Source organism: Callithrix jacchus, chromosome 12 (assembly GCF_049354715.1).
Source record: "Callithrix jacchus isolate 240 chromosome 12, calJac240_pri, whole genome shotgun sequence".
In the NCBI taxonomy this organism is placed as follows: domain Eukaryota; kingdom Metazoa; phylum Chordata; class Mammalia; order Primates; family Cebidae; genus Callithrix; species Callithrix jacchus.
In genome coordinates, this window is record NC_133513.1 from 15,063,004 (window position 1) to 15,085,026 (window position 22,023).

General features: G+C 41.8%; 1 protein-coding gene across 16 annotated transcripts in view; it reads right to left on the reverse strand.

Moving 5' to 3' along the window:
- Positions 1–21,810, reverse strand: part of MRTFB (myocardin related transcription factor B) — a 351,684-nt gene extending 329,874 nt beyond the window's left edge. For 11 of the 16 annotated variants that reach the window (XR_013524632.1, XM_078344725.1, XM_054242613.2 and 8 more), the window contains exons 1-2: positions 21,535–21,810; positions 16,699–16,878 (exon numbers count right to left, since the gene is read on the reverse strand). The gene's annotated coding sequence lies outside the window, so the exon portion shown is untranslated. The remainder of the gene's footprint in view (positions 1–16,698; positions 16,879–21,534) is intronic. The other 5 variants (XR_013524638.1, XM_078344730.1, XM_078344714.1 and 2 more) reach the window with 1 other exon arrangement.
- Between the last annotated feature and the right edge of the window lie 213 nt (positions 21,811–22,023).

The following is a 22,023-nucleotide window of genomic DNA, read 5'->3' on the forward strand; positions in this document are numbered from 1 at the left end:
TTAGTAGAGATGGGATTTCGCTGTGTTGCCCAGGCTGATTTCAACTACCGGGCTCAAGCGATCTACCCACATTGGCCACCCAAAGTGCTGGGATTACAGATGTGAGCCACCCACCTGGCCCTAATCAGGATCATAAATCCTTGCCCTGGCTACAATTCCCACCAGGACCTGGGTCCTGCCAAGCCCCTATATTCTCTTTCCTCTCTGGGTTGCTCGGCACCTTTCCTGGGATTCTGTCGCTTCCTCCTTCCCACCTCTACTTTCACAGTTACTTTCCTGCCAGGAGAACATTTTCTTCTTTGAGCTCTGGATTAATCTGACAGAAATTAATTTGATGAAAGCCAATTCATCGAATTAGTTTTCCAGAATGAAGCATTGGCCAAAATTACCCAGTTTGCCTATTCTCTAAAGCCAAAAGTTTTAATAGCTTTCACTATTTCACAACTTTACAGGAAATGCTGAGTTTTGATTACTGGTAATAAGAATATACTTTTAGCCTTTCTTATAGAAAATTTTTGATTTACTTTTTTTCCTGCAACATATTTACAATTTTGAGACATACTGAAAAATTATATAGCAAATGTCCATATATTATCTACATTGTAAAATGGTTTACATTGATTTTTAAAAATAATTGCTAATTCTTTTTTTTCTTTTTTTGAGACAGTCTCACTCTGTCACCCAGGGTAGAGTGCAGTGGTGCAATCTCGGCTCACGGTAACCTCCGCCTTCCAGGTTTAAGCGATTCTTTCATGCCTCAGCCTCCTGAGTAGCTGTGATTACAGGCACATGCTACCACGCCCAGCTAATTTTCTTGCATTTTTAGTAGAGACTAAGATTTTGCCATGTTGGCCAGGCTGGTCTTGAACTCCTGGCCTCAAAGCATCCACCTGCCTCGGCCTCTCAAAGTGCTGGGATTATAGGCGTAAGCCACCGCTCCCAGCTGGTAATTGCTAAATGAATGTTCTGATCATCATCTTTGTTCACTCTTTTGGTGTTTATGCAATTTAAGAGGCTTTTAAGTTGGTTTTATTCATTGCTTCTTTTAAAATTCCTATTTATGGTTAATGCAGGTCAGATATAAAGTACTAATAATATGATTTATTATGATAATTCATTCTGATGAAATTAATTTTCTCTCACTCATGTATTCAAAATTATCCTTGTTAGAAATCAGAATTTCAGCATTTTTCAGGAAAGGATTATTTCAGTTAGTTCTGATATTTTTAGTATGGTTTTAAATTTAATTACGATTTTGGATTTCTTTGGGACATTTTACATTAAAATTTAACATGTTTAACACTGAATTCCAACCAAATTCAATTTTACATTTAATGCATTTAAATTTAAGCTTGATATGTCATTAAAGGAACTGGCAAGAGATTATGATAAATGTTTATCGTTTGAAGGATAGAAAAAGACATTCACAAGAATCAAAAAAGAATTTAGAAGAAACTGAAGAAAATCTGCTTGACATGAAAGGCTAAAATTTTGCTTGGTAAATACAGCACTTCATATGAAAAAACCCTTCATTTGAGGCTTATTCCTACTTTGTCACATTTTAAAAAGTATCATTTTATAAGATCCATTTGCCAGGTACCGTTATCAGTCATATTTATTTTAGTAGCCACAAAAGTAGATCTCACAATCAGAAACCAAACTGAATATCCCAGGAAGGCTACCGGGTCACTTTGGCAAGTTCAGTGTACGGGTCATTTGGCAAACTGGATTTCTGCACATTGATTTTCTGTGAGTTGATCATGAGATGAATTGACCAGGAACGAAGTGAGTGTTCTATGCGGATTATTTTAGTTCGTTTTCCTAATAAACTTAGGTTCTTTGTACTATGATCCCCATTTTACAAATGAAAATACACATGCTTTGGCTGGGTAGGGAATTTAAGATACTAACTTAGGCTGTGTGAGCCCAGAGCTTGTACCCTTAACCTTGTACTCTTAACTCTCCACCAGCTCTCTGCTGCTGATGGCAGTATAAACTGTTACAGTATAATCAGTTACATCAGGCATCGCTTCCTCCAGGGAGCCTCCTCTGACTTCCAAGACTAGGTTAGATAATCCCCTCTCTGTTCTCAGTGTACTCTGATCACGGTATGTCCATGTTGCTTTGAAAGCATCAGTGTGTTCCCCATAGTACTGAGGGTGGGACTATCAACTGTTTCATCTTGGGTAGCCCTGGCACCTAGCATAAGATTCTGGCACAGAGGACGACGTGATCAGTGAGGTCGTGCCGGATGCCACTGGATCACAGAGCTTATCCACTCTTGAGTACTCAGACAGAGAACATCAGCTCTTTTGTCTCGTGTTCCCGTAGCTCTGGTGCAGGGTCTGGACTGCCGGTCCAGTCACACCCAGAAAGTGATCCAAGCAGCTGCATGAGGCGTCTGTTCCCTGTGCCCCCGCCACCCCCAACTTGGTTTCTCAAAATGGAAGGGTGGACTGGTGGTAGGCTGCTCTATTATTCAGTATCACTTTCAGGAGGGCAAACAAGAATAAAACAGGCTCGAGGAAAACAGCTTTCTCACGTTTTTTCTCTTTTTCATCATCCTGTTTCCTTCACTATACTTAATACAAGCTGTTGTGCTGTTTGTTTGTCTCCTTATTCTCTCCCCGATGAGGCAGTAACTCTAGGAAAGTAGAGACCTTGTCTGACTTATTCTGTACTATATTGTTAGGGTCTAACACAACACCTAGCACAAAGCTCGCTCTTCGTTAATATTGGTTGAACGAGTAGGCCTTAGGTTCCTCAGCTTTATCGCTAAAGCTTCTTCCAGCTCTAATGTTGGGTAACCCGGGGACTATTCTGGTAACCTAACCCAAAGCATCTTATCAAGCTGCCCAACATATTAGGGAGAAAATAGAGAGGAGCAAGTAAAAGTTGATTTAGTATCATTTGTTTAACATTACTACTATGATTGTAACTGCTTATCTTTTTAAATTATGTATAATTTATAAATATTTTCAGAATATTTTCTAACTTATTTAAATTTTAAAAATCTCCAATTAAAAATTATCTTTAATGAAGCAAAATATAGAAAGAAATGAAGGAAGCATGAGGTTATAAGTTATGAGGAATATAGAAAGCTAGGATTGGAATCACAGATCCAAAAAGATTGGAAGTATTCTTTTATAAATCAGAAAACTGACAAGGGTGTTTACTATCATCCCACCTATCGAACAATGTATTCGTGGTTCTATAGTGTAATAAGACAAGAAAAATAAATTAGAAGCATAGGAATTGGAAGGGAAGAAATAAAACTTAACAGGATGACCCTACAGAAAAGCCAAAAGAAGATACAGTTAAGGAATCAGAAATTAGATTTAACTAGGTTCCTGGGTGTGACATTAAAATGAAAAATTCCACTGCATTTACTACAGGACCAGCAGAGTAGAAGATATAATTAAAGAGAAGAATTTTCAATGGTACTAGGGAATATCAAATGTCTTAGAATAAATCTAATAAAAGATATCTATAATCTCTACATGGAAAATTATAAAACTTTATTAAGACATAGTAAAGAAGGTTAAATTAATGGAAAGAAATATGTCCATGGATAAATATTGGAAATAGGTCAGTGCTCCCTAGATTGAGCTTTAAAGATAATTGCAATTAAAATCCCAGCAGAGATTTTATGGAGCTTGATAGGATGATTCTAAAATTCATTTCAAACAGTAAAGGGCCAAGAATTACTAAGAGACTTGGAAGAGAAAGAGTAGAGAGAGGTATGGCCCTACATATATCAGGCTTACTAATAAAGCTGTGGTAAGAGAGAAACACATTCGACAACAGAACAGAATTAAACCCATGAGCAGACTGTATATAAAGTGGAAATGTGGCATATGATAGACATGAAGAAGGATAAAATTTTAGCTCTCCCATGACGTCATAAATACATAACATAAACTTTAAAAACACTTAGTACAAAATACAGTTAAATATTTTAGATATTGTAGAAAGGACGTATTAAACAATTTCTTAAACACTATCTTAAACAAAAAAGATTAATTATAAAAGAGTGATATATTTTGCTATATTAAGAACTTTTCGGTGAGGGGCTAGGGGAGGAATAGCAGTGGGTAGGGGGATTGGGGAGGGATAGCAGTAGGAAAAATAGCTAATATAGATGATGGTGGGAGGAATGCAACAAACCACAGCCACGGCACGTGTGTACCTGCATAACAAACCACAGCCACGGCACGTGTGTGTACCTGCGTAACAAACCACAGCCACGGCACGTGTGTGTACCTGCGTAACAAACCACAGCCACGGCACGTGTGTTCCTGCGTAACAAACCACAGCCACGGCACGTGTGTGTACCTGCGTAACAAACCACAGCCACGGCACGTGTGTGTACCTGAGTAACAAACCACAGCCACGGCACGTGTGTGTACCTGAGTAACAAACCACAGCCACGGCACGTGTGTGTACCTGAGTAACAAACCACAGCCACGGCACGTGTGTGTACCTGCATAACAAACCACAGCCACGGCACGTGTGTTCCTGCGTAACAAACCACAGCCACGGCACGTGTGTACCTGCGTAACAAACCACAGCCACGGCACATGTGTGTACCTGCGTAACAAACCACAGCCACGGCAAGTGTGTGTACCTGCGTAACAAACCACAGCCACGGCACGTGTGTGTACCTGCGTAACAAACCACAGCCACGGCACGTGTGTACCTGCGTAACAAACCACAGCCACGGCACGTGTGTGTACCTGCGTAACAAACCACAGCCACGGCACGTGTGTGTACCTGCATAACAAACCACAGCCACGGCACGTGTGTTCCTGTGTAACAAACCACAGCCATGGTGTGTACCTATGTAACAAACCTGCACAATCTGCACACGTACCCAGAACTTAAAGTATAATTTAAAAAAATTTTTTAAATAAATAAATAAAATTTAAGGGGGAAAAATAAAACAAAATACTTTTTAATAGAAAAAAAGAACTTTTGTTCATTAAAGGACACCTTAAAGAAAGTAAAATGAAAGGCCGAGTGCCGTGGCTGAAGCCTGTAATCCCAGCACTTTTGGAGGCCGAGGCGGGTGGATCACGAGGTCAAGAGATGGAGACCATCCTGGTCAACAAGGTGAAACCCCGTCTCTACTAAAAATACAAAAAATTAGCTGGGCACGGTGGCATGTGCCTATAATCCCAGCTACCCAGGAGGCTGAGGCAGGAGAATTGCCTGAACACAGGAGGCGGAGATTGTGGTGAGCCGAGATTGAGCCATTGCCCTCCAGCCTGGGTAACGAGAGTGAAACTCCATCTCAAAAAAAAAAAGAAAGAAAGAAAAGGAAAGAAAGTAAAATGAAATAAACAAAGAATTAGTATTCAGCATATATTCAGGCTGGGCGATGTGGCTCATGCCTGTAATCCCAGCATTTTGGGAAGCCGAGGCAGCTGGATCATCAAGTCAGGAGTTCAAGACCAGCTTGGCCAATATGGTGAAACTCCGTTTCTACTAATAATACAAAAATTAGCCAGGCATGGTGGCACAAACCTGCAGTCCCAGCTACTCAGGAGGCTGAGGCAGGAGAATCACTTGAACTCAAGAGGTGGAGGTTGCAGTGAGCAGAGATTATGCCAAGAAGAGTGAGACTCTGTCTGAAAAAAAAAAAAAAACTATAATAACAAATTTGTCATGTACCTAAACCGAAAGGGGAATTGAAATATTTGTGAATAATCTATCGACTTTGACAAATACTAATCAAATCACTTGAACTAATCAAATCACTTGAATCACTTGAACTTGGAAGGTGGAGGCTGCAGTGAGCTGAGATCATGCCATTGCACTGCAGCCTGGGTGACAGAGTGAGACTCTGTCTCAAAAAAAAAAACTGAAAGAAGAAAACATATCAGTTCTAGGAGCTGAGAAATAAAAGAAAAAAAAAAGCACAAACAACTGTTGAAAAATAGGCAAAAACCATAAACAGATACATCTCAGAAAAAGAAGGGAGACATGAGGCCACTCCAGGAAAAGAGACGCTCGGCACTGAAGGTAAAAATGCAAATCAGGGCTATAAGGAGGTACCGTATTATCCATAATCAATCAGCAAAAAGGAAAAGTCTGATAACATCAAGTGTTGGAGAGAATGTGTGGATCCATCAGTTCCCATAGACATTACCGATATGAGTGTGAGGGCAAGCACTTCAGAAACGTTCGGCCCTCTACCCTGAAGTTGAGCATACACAAACCATCCAACCCAGCAATTTCACTTCTAGATACATACTTAAGAGAAATGTTTGCACACGTATAAGTCATAAGACTAGGCACAAGAATGTTGATAAAAGTACTGTTTAGAGTAATATCGACAACTTGTGGAGGAGAGGAGGCCGAGCAAGATGGGCAAACAGGAGCCTCCAGCAATTGTCCTGTCCACAGGAACACCAAATTGAACAACTATCCACACAAAAAAGCATCTTTATAAGAACCAAAAATCAGGTGAGCAATCACAGTACCTGGTTTTAACATCATATTAAGGAAAGAAGCACTGAAGAGAGTAGGAAAGACAGTCTTGAATTGCCAATGCCACCCTTCCTCTTTCCCCCAGCAGTGGCTGTGTGCACAGAGAATCTGTTCATTTGGGGAAGGGACAGCACAGTGATTGTAGGACTATGCATCAGAACTCAGTGCTGCCCTGTCACAGTGGAAAGCAACATGGGTCGGAACTCAGCCAGACCCAACAGAGAAGGAGCATTTAGATCAGCCCTAGCCAGAGGGGAGTCATCCATCCCAGCAGTCAGAACCAGAGTTCCAGCCAGCCTTGTCACCATGGGCTAAAGTGCTCTGGGGTCCTAAATAAACTTAAAAGGCAGTCTAGGCCACAAGGATTGCAATTCCTGGGTCAGTCCTGGTGCTGTGCTGGACTTGGAACCAGTGGACTCGAAGGGCACACGACTTAGTGAGACACCAGGTGGAGCAGCTAAGGGAGTGCTTGCATCAACCCTCCCACAACCCCAGGCAGTGCAGCTTGCAGCTCTGGGAGAGACTCCTTCCTTTCACTTGAGAAGAGGAGAGAGAATAATTAAAAACAGGCTTTGCCTTACAACTTGGATACTGGCACAGCTACAATAGGCCCCCAATGTAGCTCCTGAGTCCGAGATCCTGAATGAAACTTCTAAACACACCCTGGGTCAGAAGGGAACCCAGAGCCATGAAGGGAGAGACCAAGTCCTGGCAGGATTTATCACTTCCAGACTAAGGAGCCCTTGGGTTCTGAATAATCAGCAGTGGTAGCCAGGCAGTACTCACTGTGGGCCTTGGGTAAGACTCAGAGACATGCTGGCTTCAGGTGTGACCCTCCACATTCCCAGCTGTTGTGGCTATGAGGAGACACTCCTCTTGCTACGGAAAAGAAAAGAGAAGCCTAAAGGGGACTTCGTCTTGTAGCTTAGGTACCAGCTTGGCCACAGTGGAGTAAAGCACCCAGTGGACTTTTGGGGTCCCTTATTCCAGAACTTGGTTCTCCAATGACACTTCTGGATGTGCTCTGGGCCAGAGGGAAGGCCATTGCCCTGAAGGGTGAGTCCCAGGCCCAGCAACATTCACCCAAGCTGACTGGAGAGCCCTTGGGCCTTGCGTGAATGCTGGTGGCAGCCAGGCAGGACTCACCATGGCCTGGGGTGATGGTAGCCATGGGGAGAGGCTCCTCTGCTTGAGGAAAGTAAGGAAAGAGTGGAAGGGACTTTGTCTTGTGGCTTGGGTGCCCGCTCAGCCATAGTAGACTAGAACGCCTGGTAAATTTCTAAGGTTTCTGATTCTAGTCCTTGGCTCCTGGCATCTCTGGAGCTGCCTGGGGCTGCAGGGGAGCTCATTGACCTGAAGGGAAGCACACCAGCCTGGCTGGCTTTGTCACTTGCTGATTCTAGAACCCCAGGGCCTTGAGTGAGGTGGTAGCCAGGCAGTGGTTACCAGGGGCCTTGGGTGAAACTGAGCAGTGTGCTGACTTCAGGTCCCACTTAGCACAGTCCCAGTGGTAGTGGACACAGAGGTGCTTGTGTCACTCCTCCCAGCTTCAGGTAGCTCGAGAGAGAGAGAGAGAGAGAGAAAGAGAGATTCCATTTGTTTGGAGAAACTAAGGGAAGAAAGTAAGAATCTATGCATGGTAATCCAGAGAATTCTGGATCTTATCCAAGACCACCAAGGTGGTACGTCTGTGAGCCCACATGAGCCACAGTGTTACTGGGCTTGGAGTGCCCCCTAATGAAAATATGTCTATGGCAAACAAAAACTTAGATTATAACACCCAAGTCCCTTTCAATACCTGGAAACCTTCCCAAGAAGCTCAGACAAACAAGCTCAGACTACAAATACTATAATAAATACCTAATTCTTTAATGTCCAGACACCAACAGACATCTACAAGCATGAAGACCATCCAGGACAACATACTCTCATCAAACAAACTAAATAAGGCACCACTGACCAATCCTGGAGAGATGAAGATAGGCAACCTTTCAGACAGAGAATTCAAAATAGCTATTTTGAGGAAACTCAGTGAAATAAAGACAACACAGAGAAGTAATGCAGAAGTCTATCAGATTAATTTAACAGAGATTTAAATAGTTTAAAAGAATCAAATTCTGGAATTGAAGAATGCAATTGACATATTTTTATTTTTATTATTATTATTATTTTTTTAGATGGAGTTTCACTCTTGTTACCTAGGCTGGAGTGCAATGGCGCGATCTCAGCTCATCACAACCTCTGCCTCCTGGGTTCAGGCAATTCTCCTGCCTCAGCCTCCTGAGTAGCTGGGATTACAGGCACACGCCACCATGCCTTGCTAATTTTTTGTATTTTTAGTAGAGACAGGGTTTCACCATGTTGACCAGGATGGTCTCGATCTCTTTTTTTTTTTTTTTTTTTTTTTTTTGAGACGGAGTTTCGCTCTTGTTACCCAGGCTGGAGTGCAATGGCGCGATCTCGGCTCACCGCAACCTCCGCCTCCTGGGTTCAGGCAATTCTCCTGCCTCAGCCTCCTGAGTAGCTGGGATTACAGGCACGCGCCACCGTGCCCAGCTAATTTTTTGTATTTTTAGTAGAGACGGGGTTTCACCATGTTGACCAGGATGGTCTCGATCTCTTGACCTCGTGATCCACCCGCCTCGGCCTCCCAAAGTGCTGGGATTACAGGCTTGAGCCACCGTGCCCGGCCCCGCAATTGATATATTGAAGAATGCATTGGAGTCTCTTAATGTCAGAATTAATTGAGAAGAATTAGTGAGCTAGAAAATAGGTTATTTGAAAATACACAGTCAGAGGAGACAAAAGGAATAAGAATTAAAAGCAGTGAAGTACATCTGCAGGATCTAGAAAACAGCTTGAAAAGGGCAAATCTATTGGCCTTAAAGAATAAGTAGAGAAAGATGATGGTAGAAAGTTTATCCAAAGCGATAATAACAAAGAGCTTCCCAAACCTGAAAGATATCAATGTCCAATCACGAGATCATAGGCCAGCAAGGAGATTTAACCCTAATAAGATGACGTCAAGACATTTAATAATCAAACCTCCAAAGGTCAAGGATAAAGAAAGGAGCCTAAAAGGAGCAAGAGAAAAACGTCTGGCAGCAGACTTTTCAGTGGAAACCTTGCCGGCCAGGAGAGAGTGGGATGACGTACATAAAGTGCTGAAGGAAAAGAACTCTTATCCCAGGACAGAATATCCAGCAAAAATATCCTTCAACATGAAAAAGAAACACAGACTTTCCCAGTCAAACAAAAGCTGAGGGATTTCATCAACACCAGACCTGCCCTACAAGAAATGCTAAAGGGAGCGCTTCAATCTGAAAGAAAAGGACATTCATGAGCAATAAGAAATCATCGGAAGGTACAAAACTCCACGGTAGGTACAAAGAAAACACAAGATACTATGACACTGTAATTGTGGTATGTAAACTATTCATATCTTAAGTAGAAACACTAAAAGATGAACCAATCAAAAATAACATCTTTTCCAGACATAGTGTAACATATAAACTATAAAAAGTTAAAAAATGGGAGAAATGAAGTTAAAGTGTAGTTTTCATTAGTTTTCTCTTTGCTTCTTAGTTTGTTTATGCAATCAGTGTTAAGCTGTCAGCGGCTTAAAATAATGAGTAATAAAACATTATTTGCAAGCCTCATGGTAACCTCAAAACAAAGAACATACAACTGATACAAAAAATAAAAAGGAAGAAATTTAAACATACCGCCAGAGTAAAACACTTTCTGTAAAAGGAAGACAGGAAGGAAAGAAGGAAGGAAGACCACCAGACAACCAGAAAACAAATAACAAAATGCCAGGATAAATCCTTAAGAATAGTAATATTGAATGTAAATTAACTAAACTCTCTAATCAAAAGACATAGAATGGCTGAATGAATTTTTTAAAAAGACTCAAAGATCTGTTGCCTCCAAGAAACCCACTTCATCTATCAAGACACACAGAGACTGAAAATAAAGGGAAGGATAAAGATGTTCCATGCCAATAGAAACCCCAAAAGAGCAGGAGTAACTATACCTATCTATATCAGACAAAATGGTATCAAGACAAAAACTATAAAAAGAGACAAAGATGATCACTACATAGTGATAAGGAGGTTAATTCAGCAAGAGGATATAACAATTTAAATATACATGCACTCAGCAGTGGAGCACCCAGACATATAAAGCAAACATTATTAGAGCTAAAGAGAGAGAGATCAGCCCCAGTACAATAATAACTAGAGACTTCAACATCCCACTTGCAGCACAGGACAGACCATCCCAGCAGAAAATTGACAAAGAAACAGCAGACTATCTGTACAATTCACCAAATGGACCTAATAGATATTTACCGACTATTTCATCTATGAGCTGTAGAATACACATTCTTCTCCTCAGCACATGGATCATTCTCAAGGACAGATAATATGTTAGGCCACAAAACAAGTCTTAAACAATTCAAAAAAGTTGAAATTATATCAACTGTCTTCTATGACCACAAGGGAATAAAGCTAGGAATCAATAACAAGAATTTTGGAAACGATATGAATTCATGGAAATTAAAACAATATGCTACTGAATGACCTGTGGGTCAGTCTTAAGAAATTAAAAAAGAAATTAAAAATTTTCTTGAGACAAATGATAATAGAAACGACATACCAAAAGCTATGGGATACTGTGAAAGCAATACTAAGGGGAGGGTTTATAGCTATAAGCACCTACATCAAAATAGCATAAAAACTTCAAATAACCTAACAATGCATCTTAACGAACTAGAAAAGAGCAAACCAAACTGAAAATTAGTAGATGAGAAGAAATAATAAAGATCAGAGCAGAAACAAATAAAATCGAAATGAAGAAAACATTGCAGAAGCTCATGAAATGAAAAGCTGTTTTTTTGAGAAGATAAACAAAATCGGCGCACTCTTAGCCAGACTAAGAAAAAAAGAAAGAAGACCCAAATAAATAAAATTAGAGATGAAAAAGAAGATACTACAGCCAATACTGCAGAAATTCAAAGAATCATCAGAGGCTACTAGTGAGCAACTATATGCCAATAAGCTGGAAAACCTAGAAGAAATGGGTAAATTTCTAGACACATACAACACACCAAGGTTGAAACATGAATAAATCCAAAATTTGAACAGATAAATAACAAGTCATGCAGCTGGACGTGGTGGTCATCCCAGCTCTTTGGGAGGCTGAGGCAGGCGGATCACGAGGTCAGGGGTTCAAGACCAACCTGACGGGCATGGTGAAACCCCGTCTCTACTTATAAAATGCCAGGCGTGGTAGTGCACACCTGTAATCCCAGCTACTTGGGAGGCTGAGGCAGGAGAATTGCTTGAACCTGGGAGGTGGAGGTTGCGGTGAGTTGAGAGAGCGCCATTGCACTCCAGCCTGGGCAACAGAGCAAGACTCCGTCTCAAAAAAAAAACTGAGTAACTCAATCAAAGCCATAATAAAAAGCATCCCAGCAAAGAAATGCTCAGAATGCAGTGGCTTCACTGTTGAATTTAACCAAACATTTAAAGAACTATACCAATCCTACGAATCCTACTCAAACTGTTCTGAAAAATAGAGGAGAATTCTATGAGGCCAGTATTACCCTAATACAAAAGCAGACAAAGACACATCAAAAAAAGGAAACTATGTGCCGAAACCCCTGATGAACACTGATGCAAAAATCCTCAATGAAACACTAGAAAACTGAATTCAACAATACATTAAAAGATCATTCATCATGACCAAGTGGGATTTATCCCTGCATGCAAGAATGGTTCAACATAGGGAAAGCAATCAGTGCGATACCTCATATTAACAGAATGAAGGACGAAAACCACATGATCATTTGATTTAATGCTGAAAAAGAATTTAATAAAATTCAACATCCCTTCATGATAAAAACCCTTAAAAAACTGGGTGTAGGAGGAACATTCTTCGACAAAACAAAAGCCATACATGACAGACCTACAGCTAGTATCATCTTTCCTCTGAGATCTGGAACATGACAGGGATGCCTCCTTTCCCCACTGTTATTCAACACAGTACCTGGAAGTTCTAGCTAAAGCAGTCAGACAAGAGAAAGAAACAAAGAACATCCAAACTAGAAAGGAAGAAGTCAAATTATCCTTGTCTGCAGATATGATCCCATATTCGGAAAGACCTAAAGACCCCACCAAACAACTGTCAGAACTGATGAACAAATTGAGTAAAGTCAGAGAATACAAAATCAACATACAGAAAGCAGTAGCATTACCGGCTGGGTGTGGTGGTTCAAGCCTGTAATCCCAGCACTTTGAGAGGCCAAGGCTGGCAGAGCATGAGGTCAGGAGATGGAGACCATCCTGGCTAAGATGGTGAAACCCTGCCTCTACTAAATATATAAAAAATTTTCCAGGCGTGGTGGCACACACCTGTAGTCCCAGCTACTTGGGAGGCCGAGGCAAGAGAATCGCTTGAACCTGGGAGGTGGAGGTTGCAGTGAGCCTAGATCACACCATTGCACTCCAGCCTAGGTGACAGAGTGAGACTCTGCCTCAAAAAAAAAAAAAAGAAAAAAAGAAAAAAATGAAACCAGTAGCATTTCTATGGGTCTATGGTGAACAATCTGAAAAAGAAATCAAGAAAGTAATCCTATTTATAATAGCTACACATAAAATAAAGCATCTAGGAATTAACCAAAGAAGTCAAAGAGCTCTACAATAAAAACCATAAGATGCTTATGAAGGAAACTGAATAGCATGCCAAAATGGAAAGATATTCCATGCTCATGAATTGGAAGAATTAATATTGTTAAAATGTCCATACCACTTAAAGCAATCTATGGATTTAATGTAATCTCTGTTGAAATACCAATGACATTTGGAAAAAAAAAATACCGAAATTTATATGGAACCACAAGAGACCCAGAATAGACAATGCTATCCTAAGCAAAAAGAACAAAACCAAATAAATCGTATTACTTGACTTCAAATTATACTACAGAGCTTTGGTAACCAAAACAGCATGTACTGGCATAAAAATATAGACACATAAACTAATGGAACAGAACTGAGAACTCAGAAACCAATCCAAACATCTATAGTCAACTCATTTTCAACATAGGTGCCAATAACATACATGGGGAAAGGACAATCTCTTCAATAAGCGGTGCTGGGAAAACTAGATATCCACATGCAGAATAATGAAACTAGACCCCTGTCTCCCACCATATATAAAAATCAAATCAAAACAGATTGAAGACTTAAATCTAAGACCTCACTCTAGGAAACTACTACAAGAAAACACTGGGGAAACTCTCCAGGATATCGGACTGGGCAAAGATTTCTTGAGTAATACCCTACAGGTACAGGCAAGCAAAGCAAAAGTGGACAAATGGAATGACATCAAGTTAGAATACAATCAACAAAATGAAGAGACAACCCACAGAATGGGAGAAATATTTGCTAACTATCTGACAAGGGATTAATAACCGGGATATTTCAAGAGTTTGAACAACTTCATAGGAAAAAAAATCCAATAATCCAATTTAAAAATAGACAAAATATTTGAATAGACATTTCTTAAAAGAAGACATACAAGTGGCAAACAGGAATATAAAAAAGTGCTCAACATCACTGATTATCGGAGAAATACAAATCAAAACTATGATAGGATATCACCTCACTCCACTTAAATTTTTTTTTTTGAGACGGAGTTGCACTCTTATCTCCCAGACTGAAATGCAATGGCATGATCTCGGCTCACTGCAACCTTTGCCTCCTGGGTTCAAGTGATTCTCCTGCCTCAGCCTCCCAAGGAGCTGGGATGACAGGCACCTGCCACCAATCCCAGCTAATTCTTTGTAGTTTTAGCAGAGATGAGGTTTCACTATGTTGACCAGGCTGGTCTCGAACTCCTGACCTCCTGATCCGCCCACCTCGGCCTCCCAAAGTGCTGGGATTATAGGCATAAGCCCCCGTGCCTGTCCTAAAATGGCTTTTATCCAGAAGACAGGCAGTAACAAATGTTGGCGAGGATGTGGATAAAAGGGAACCCCTGTACACCACTGGTGGGAATGTAAATTAGTAAAACCACTGTGGAGAATACTTTGGAGGTTCTTCAAAAAATAAATATATAGCTACCATGTAATGCAGCAATTGCACTGCTAAGCATGTACCCCCCAAAAAGGAAATGAGTTTACCAAAGAGACATCTGCACTCCCATGTTTACTGCAGCACTATTCACAACAGCCAACATTTGGAAGCAACCTCAGTATCTAGCAACAGACAAATGGATAAAAAAAAAAATGTACACGACGGAGTACTATTCAGCCATAAAAAAAGAATGAGATCCCATCATTTGCAACAACATGGCTGAAAATGGAGGTGAAGTGAAATAAGCCAGGCATAGAAATACAAACTTCCCACGTTCTGACTTATTTGTGGGAGCTAAACATGAAGACAGTTGAACTCATGGAAATAGAGTAGAATGATGGTTATCAGAGGTTGAAGAGGGTAGTAGGGGGTGGGAGTGGGGCTGGTGAGTGGGTAGAAAAATATGTTATATAGAATGAATGAGAACTAGTATTTGACAGCGCAACAGGTGACTACAGTCAACAGTAACCTATTGTACGTTTAAAAATAATTAAACGTGGTGGGGAGTGGTGGCTTGCACCTGAGGCCAGGAGTTGGAGACCAGCATGGCCAACATGGTGAAACCCTGTCTCTATTAAAAATACAAAATTAGCCAGGCTTGATGGTGGGTGCCTGTAATCCCAGCTACTCAGGAGGCTGAGGAAGGAGAATAGCTTGAACCTGGGAGGTGAAGGTTGCAGTGAGATGAGATCATGCCATTGCACTCCAGCCTGGGCAACAGGAGTGAAACTGTCTCAAAAAAAAATAATGAAATACACACACACACACAGGAGTGAAACTCTGTCTCAAAAACACACACACACACACACGTATAATTGGAATGTTTGTAACACAAAGACAGGATAAATGCTTGAGGTGATGGATACCCCATTTACCCTGATGTGATTATTACACATTGTTTGCCTGCATCAAAATGACTCAGGTACCCTATAAATAAGTACCCAGAAAAATTACCCCTACTATGTATCCAGAAACATTATTTTTTTTTAAAAAAAGGATCTGTGAACAACCCAAGTGACCAGGAAGAAGAAGGTCGCTGATCAACTGTGGTATGTTCACATAATGACGTATTCGAGAGGAGCCCAAACAAATGAAGGACAGCAGTGGGTAACAGCAGGATACATCCTACCAGTGTCAGCCAGTCCTAAAACAGCACTTTTTATAAAGTTATGAACAGCACATACACACACTTTTTGGACTAAACATAATATGTACGAGAAGTAATAAGACTATATCAAAAAGAAAGCCAGGGAAGAGCAAACCACATACATCGGAATGAGGGTTCACTTTGGCTTGGGAGAGGTAGGGAAACAGGATGGAGTGTGGCTCTGTATGGTTAGATGTAGGTTATAATCTTATTGTCAAGGTCCTATCTGGGCTGTGAGGAGTGGTCACTTCAGGAGTACTTTCTGCATTATTATAAATTACAAACTAGGCCGGGTGTGGTGGCTCTCACCTGTAACTAGTACTTTGGGAGGCCAAGGCAGGTGGATCACCTGAGGTCAGGAGTTCGAGACCAGCCTGGCCAACATGGTGAAACCCCATCTCTATTAAAAATTCTAAAATTAGCCAGATGTGGTGACGAGTTCCTGTAATCCCAGTTTATTAGCTAGGTGCAGTGGTGAGTGCCAGTAATCCCAGCTACTTGGGAGGCTAAAGCAGGAGAATTGCTTGAACCTCTAATACGAAGCTTGCAGTGAACTAAGATTGCACCATTGCACTCCAGCTTGGGTAACAGAGCGAGACTCCGTCTCAAAAAACAAAAACAAACTAAATGAATTAAAGCAGGTCATGCATGGATCCATGATATGTATAATAAAGCAATAATTATTCTTATTCTACGCACTAGTGGCCCAATTAAAAACTAAAACACCTATGTTAAACAAATAGTAGTGTATGATCAAATAAACAAGATGATGAACTAGAAGAAATCCAGGAAGCTTGAATCTGGACTACAGATGGAAGACTCGGGTTGAAAGGACAGATCAAAGGTTTGGAGTCCCAACTAAAAGCCACATCACAAAAGCTTCTCCAGGACAGCTTGAAGAAGTACATTATAAAGACCTACCTGGAATATGTCTTTCCTTTTATACATCTTCTCTCCCATTTCAAAACTGCCCTGTGACCCCACTCATCCAAACCTGCGAACAGCCTGAAGATCGGAAGATCGGAACAGCTGAGGACATGGGTTCCTCACTTTGCAGGATGACTGAACGCTCTCATCTGCTCAACTTGTGCTATCTTTTTCCTACAAGGCATTAAATGTGAAATAAGCTCTTGCTTGGCAGTCTGCCATGGAGAAGTATACTTTTACAACTCCTGTAAGGTATGCTCTTAGCACCCCAGAACGCTGTAATACAGATCACAGTGCTACAAAGCTTTGGTCATTTCCAGGCAATGAGTGTTATTTTCAAAAAAATATACATAACGAGTACTTTACTGTAATTCCATCATTACAAATACAAAGGATGGCTCTGCTTTTTGCACTCTTTAAGACTTGGAGAAAACTACAACTTGTAACTCCAAACTATGGGCTGGGCTTTACTGTCCTGGCACACAGAAGATACTTCATCAATGTTTGTGAAATAAACTGACTTTTTTTTCCAAATAATTTTTAAGACACCAAATGTCAAGAGAAAATACTTGTTGAATGAAACATTCTTCTAATAGATCATATTTACATAGCAGGAAATGACCTACAAAGTATGAATACATTAAGGAGATATGTCAAAGGAATTGTTAAAATTTGGGCCTGTCTTTGGAAATTAAGGACATGGACAGACATTATATGTGAGGTCAGCCACCATGGCAAGAACACACCTTCAAAATAGGAACAGAATCCAGAGGGTCAAAAAATGCGCGTACACACACACACACACACACAAATATACATACAGATTTAGCGACAGTGACTGACAGGTTAAGAGATTCAGAAAAAGCCTGCCTACATTAATGACCCTCTGTTTGTTTTGAGACTGAGTCTCGCTCTGTTGCCCAGGCTGGAGGGCAGTGGCACGGTCTTGGCTCACTTGGACCTCCACTTCCCGAGTTCAAGTGATTCTCTGCCTCAGCCTCCTGAGTAGCTGGTATTACAGGTGGCCACCACCATTCCTGGCTAATTTTTGTGTGTGTTTTTTTTTTTCTTTTTTTGAGACAGAGTCTCACTCTGTAGCCCAGGCTGGAGTGAAGTGGTACAATCTTGGCTCACTGAAAACTCTGCCTCACAGCTACCTTCATGCAATTCTCCTACCTCAGCCTCCTGAGTAGCTGGGATTACAGGTATTTGCCACCATGCCCAGCTAATTTTTGTGTTTTTAGTAGAGACAGGGTTTCACCATGTTGATCAGGCTGTTCTCAAACTTTTGACCTCAACTGATCCTCTCGCCTTGGCCTCCCAAAGCGCTGGGATTACAGATGAGAGCCACCACGCCCAGCTGACCCTCTTGCTGAAATGGCAAATTCTCCAAATCACTTGTGTATACCGAATATGTTTGCCAACAGATGGCAGCAGGAAAATGTTGGCCTCACCAGTGACTGAAGGGAAAATGAAAGAAAATTAATTCCTTTTGGATGAAGTTAGCAGTCAAAATGCAAGACCTTTCTCATAATGTTGACAGTCAGAAAGCAGGTCTTCCCAAGAGCATGGGCCTGGCATGGTGGCTCACTCCTGTAATCCCAGCACTTTGGGAGGCAAAAGTGGGCAGATCACCTGAGGTTGGGAGTTTGAGACCAGTCTGACCAGCATGGAGAAACCCTGTCTCTAAAAATGCAAAAAATTAGCCGGGCATGGTGGTACATGCCTGTAATCTCAGGTACTCGGGGCCTGAGGCAGGTGAATCGCTTGAACTGGGGAGGGGAGGTTGTGGTGAGCCGAGATCACACCACTGCACTCCAGCTTGGGCAAACAAGAGTGAAACTCTCTCTCTCTCTCTCAAAAAAAAAAAAAAAGAATACCTACAGCAAGAGGAAGGAGAAGTCTCCTTTTCCATCTATGAAGGGCCTTTATTTGAAAGGAGAGAGAGATCACGTACTTTTCAGATTATAAGCAAGTCCATGCAGAGACCATGTTCATATTTTCCCATTTGAAGTTACCTACATTAAAATAACAACCGTGCCACTCCACCCTCATGGTTGCTTGCTCTTTGATTAACCTGGCTTGCCAGAATTTGTTCTCTTTTTGGCCATCTAAGCATGCACGTGTTCATTTCCCCCTAAATTAATCTGCTCCCCGGTGTGCTGGTTTCCAAGTGTTAAGTCATTTCACGTGTGCGTGCGTTGTGGCCACAGCCCAGCAGCACACCTCCTGCATGCCGTCATCCTGTTGGCTTGACTCAACCTGCATTTGCTGAAACCTGAAGGCAGAAACAGCCTTCTGTCCTGTGGCCGCCTGGGGTGGGGTACCTTGAAGGTGCTTCTTTTTCCTTTGCTACTAGGTTGGTGTAAAAGTAATTTCGGGCTGGACCCAGGGGCTCACGTCTGTAATCCCAGCACTTTGGGAGGCTGAGGTGGGTGGATCACCTGAGGTCAGGAGTTCAAGACCAGCCAGACCAATATGACAGAACCCCGTCTCTACAAGAAATACAAAATTAGCTGGGTATAGTAGCGGATGCCTGTGATCCCAGCTACTTAGGAGGCTGAGGCAGGGGAATCACTTGAACCTGGGAGGCGGAGGTTGTGGTGAGACAAGTGCAGGCCATTGCACTCCAGCCTGGGCAACAAGAGCAAGACTCCATCTCAAAAAAACAAATCTAACTGCGGTTTTTGCCATTGAAAATAATGGCAATAATTGCAATGACTTCTTAATAATTTTTATTTTTTTTTAAATTTTCTTTTTTTTTTTTTGAGACAGTCTTACTCTGTTACCCAGGCTGGAGTGCAGTGGCACAATCTTGGCTCACTGCAACCTCCTCCTCCTGGGTTCAAGTGATTCTTCTGCCTCATCCCCCCTAGTAGCTGGGATTACAGGCATTGGCCACCACACCTGGCTAATGTTTGTATTTTTATTAGACACAGGGTTTCACCATGTTGGCCAGGTTTGTCTCAAACTCCTGACTTCAGGTGATCCGCCTCCCTTGGTCACCCGAAGTGCTGGGATTACAGGTGTGAGCCACCGCTCCTGGCATAGTAACCACAATTACTTTTGCACCAATCTAATACCCAACATCTCCCCGCCTCCTCCAAATATGTCACAAACCTGGGTTTCATCTATTCTGACTGTCTTCATTCCCTTTCTTTTGCCTAGTGAAATAAGGAGGTGAGTAAAAACAAATGTCACCTACTAACACACCCTCTGGGAGTTTTGAGATCACCATTGGATGCTGTGGCCTCATGGTCCCTTCAGCCAGGTACTCTTTGTATGTGTTTGCACTCAAACAGAAGCAATAGGTTGGTTTGGATGGGAAGGGAGGAAGTAATGCTGAGCTTCACGGTAAATCACGATAATAATTAAACGCCACACGGGATGACCAGCGCTCTCTTCATTGTTGCCTCAAGGCCACCAGTGCTCATCCTGCTCAACTCCTGATGTGAGTCTCTCCCTTGAAATTCCCTCCTGTTTTCATTCTGATTGCTGGATTACTCAGTTTCTTCTTCTAATATTCTGTCTCTTATCTTCCCATTTCCTAAATGTAGGCATTTTTAGTGTTCTGTTAGTGTTTTCTGGTTTCTTTACCTTAACCACTTATTTATTCAACCAGTGTCTTCAGTTCTCACTTCAATGCCCATGTCTCCTACATCTGTTAACTACGTTTCTTCTAAAAAATATTTGAAGTATAATTTACATACAATAAACTTCAGTGTGCGCTTCATGATTTAGACACCTATACATTGCAAAACCATCACCACTAAAACGAACATTTCTATCAATTTCAGATGAGTTTCTTTGTGAGCACAGCCAGTTTTTATCCTTACTCTGGAAGCTCTATTGGTTTTGAAGGGATGTGACATCATGCAGAAGCCCAGGGCTTAACATGAGGTTACTGATAGTATTCAAGAATTCAACAGAACCCTGCTGAAAAATTCACCTCTTTCTCACGGGGAAAATTCCCACTAAGACTTGAGAGTTCAAGTCTGACTAGGCTCTGTCCTGGGGCGCAGACTCGGCCTCTGATAAGAGGCAGCCAATCTATCCTGCGTTTGTTTATAATGAGTCATGCCGGAAGTCAGGCATCTACTTTTTGTCTCTCACTTGTCATGGTTAGGCAAAAATCGGAGGCAGATAAACCCCAATTCGGAGTGCATCATCCTTAAATTGTCCGGAGGCTCCAGCGTAATTTAGGACGTGTGACTTAATGGGGACCCCTACCGATGGAGACCGGGAGCGCCACGTCGTGGAGCTGAGGTCTACTTTCCTCACGCAGCTCAAGGTTAGATCTTAGTGAGTTACAGATTTATTTGCAAGAGGGATGGGAAAAGGCAGCTGAGTTTTCAGTTGCGTTCTTGCATCCTGTCCACCCCACCCCCACCCCCATCTATTAGTTACAGAGTGCCGCATGAGTCACAACTCTCAGCCCAAGCCCACATTGGAGCAATTAACCACATAATTGCTTCAGTGATGAACCTTCCCCCAGCTGCAAGCCGCCCCCGGGGCAGAGCTCTAGGCTGTGAGCCAACAGCCTTCAGTTGTACGAATTGTGACGGGCCGGGTTTAAAACGCCAAAGTTGCAATTCTTTTAGTCAATGCCTTCTTGGCCCCAGTTTAAAATTCCTATACACAAGTCCTGATGGGAACATGGGGATGTTTCAACTAGAATTAATGTCACGATCAAGTCAACATAAAATAGATTTATCTGCCGTTTCAATGCATAGAAGCAACGTGCTCTGTTTTGGGAACAAATTACCATAGCAACTCGGCCGCCCCAGTTACAGTAAGCAAGCTCAGTACGACCAAAATAAAAATCCTTACCCAGTTTGTAGGATTGGCGAGTGAGAGTTGCTGAACATCGACTTTCAGTTTCCAGATGACATTAGCCAGCATATATTTTGGGTTTTAAAAAATCGCTGAAAAGGAGGCTTTAAATAATGATAAAACTATAAAGCCAGGTTATAAAGAGAGAGGGGTTCTAGGCTGTTACCCCGCTCCCTTAAACATGCGGACCTCACCGCCAAACAGCAGCGTTTTGTTGTTAAAACACAAGGCTGTTGAAAAGGCTCATTACACTTATCATGGTGAGCTCGTTCTGCTTCACGTGGGCGGCGTGGGGGTAGGGGTTAGGGGGCAGGATCAAGTAAATGCTGGTCTTTAAGAAGAGGCAAATCAATACAAAAACAGGTTTTCTGTAGGTGTGAAAGGAAGAAAAGCAAAACCATTTTCGTTTTTTTTTCTCCACCCCCTTCCCCCACAATTCTAAATTTTGGTTCCACCTAATTCTCTGTTCTCTCTCTAGTGTCTGTC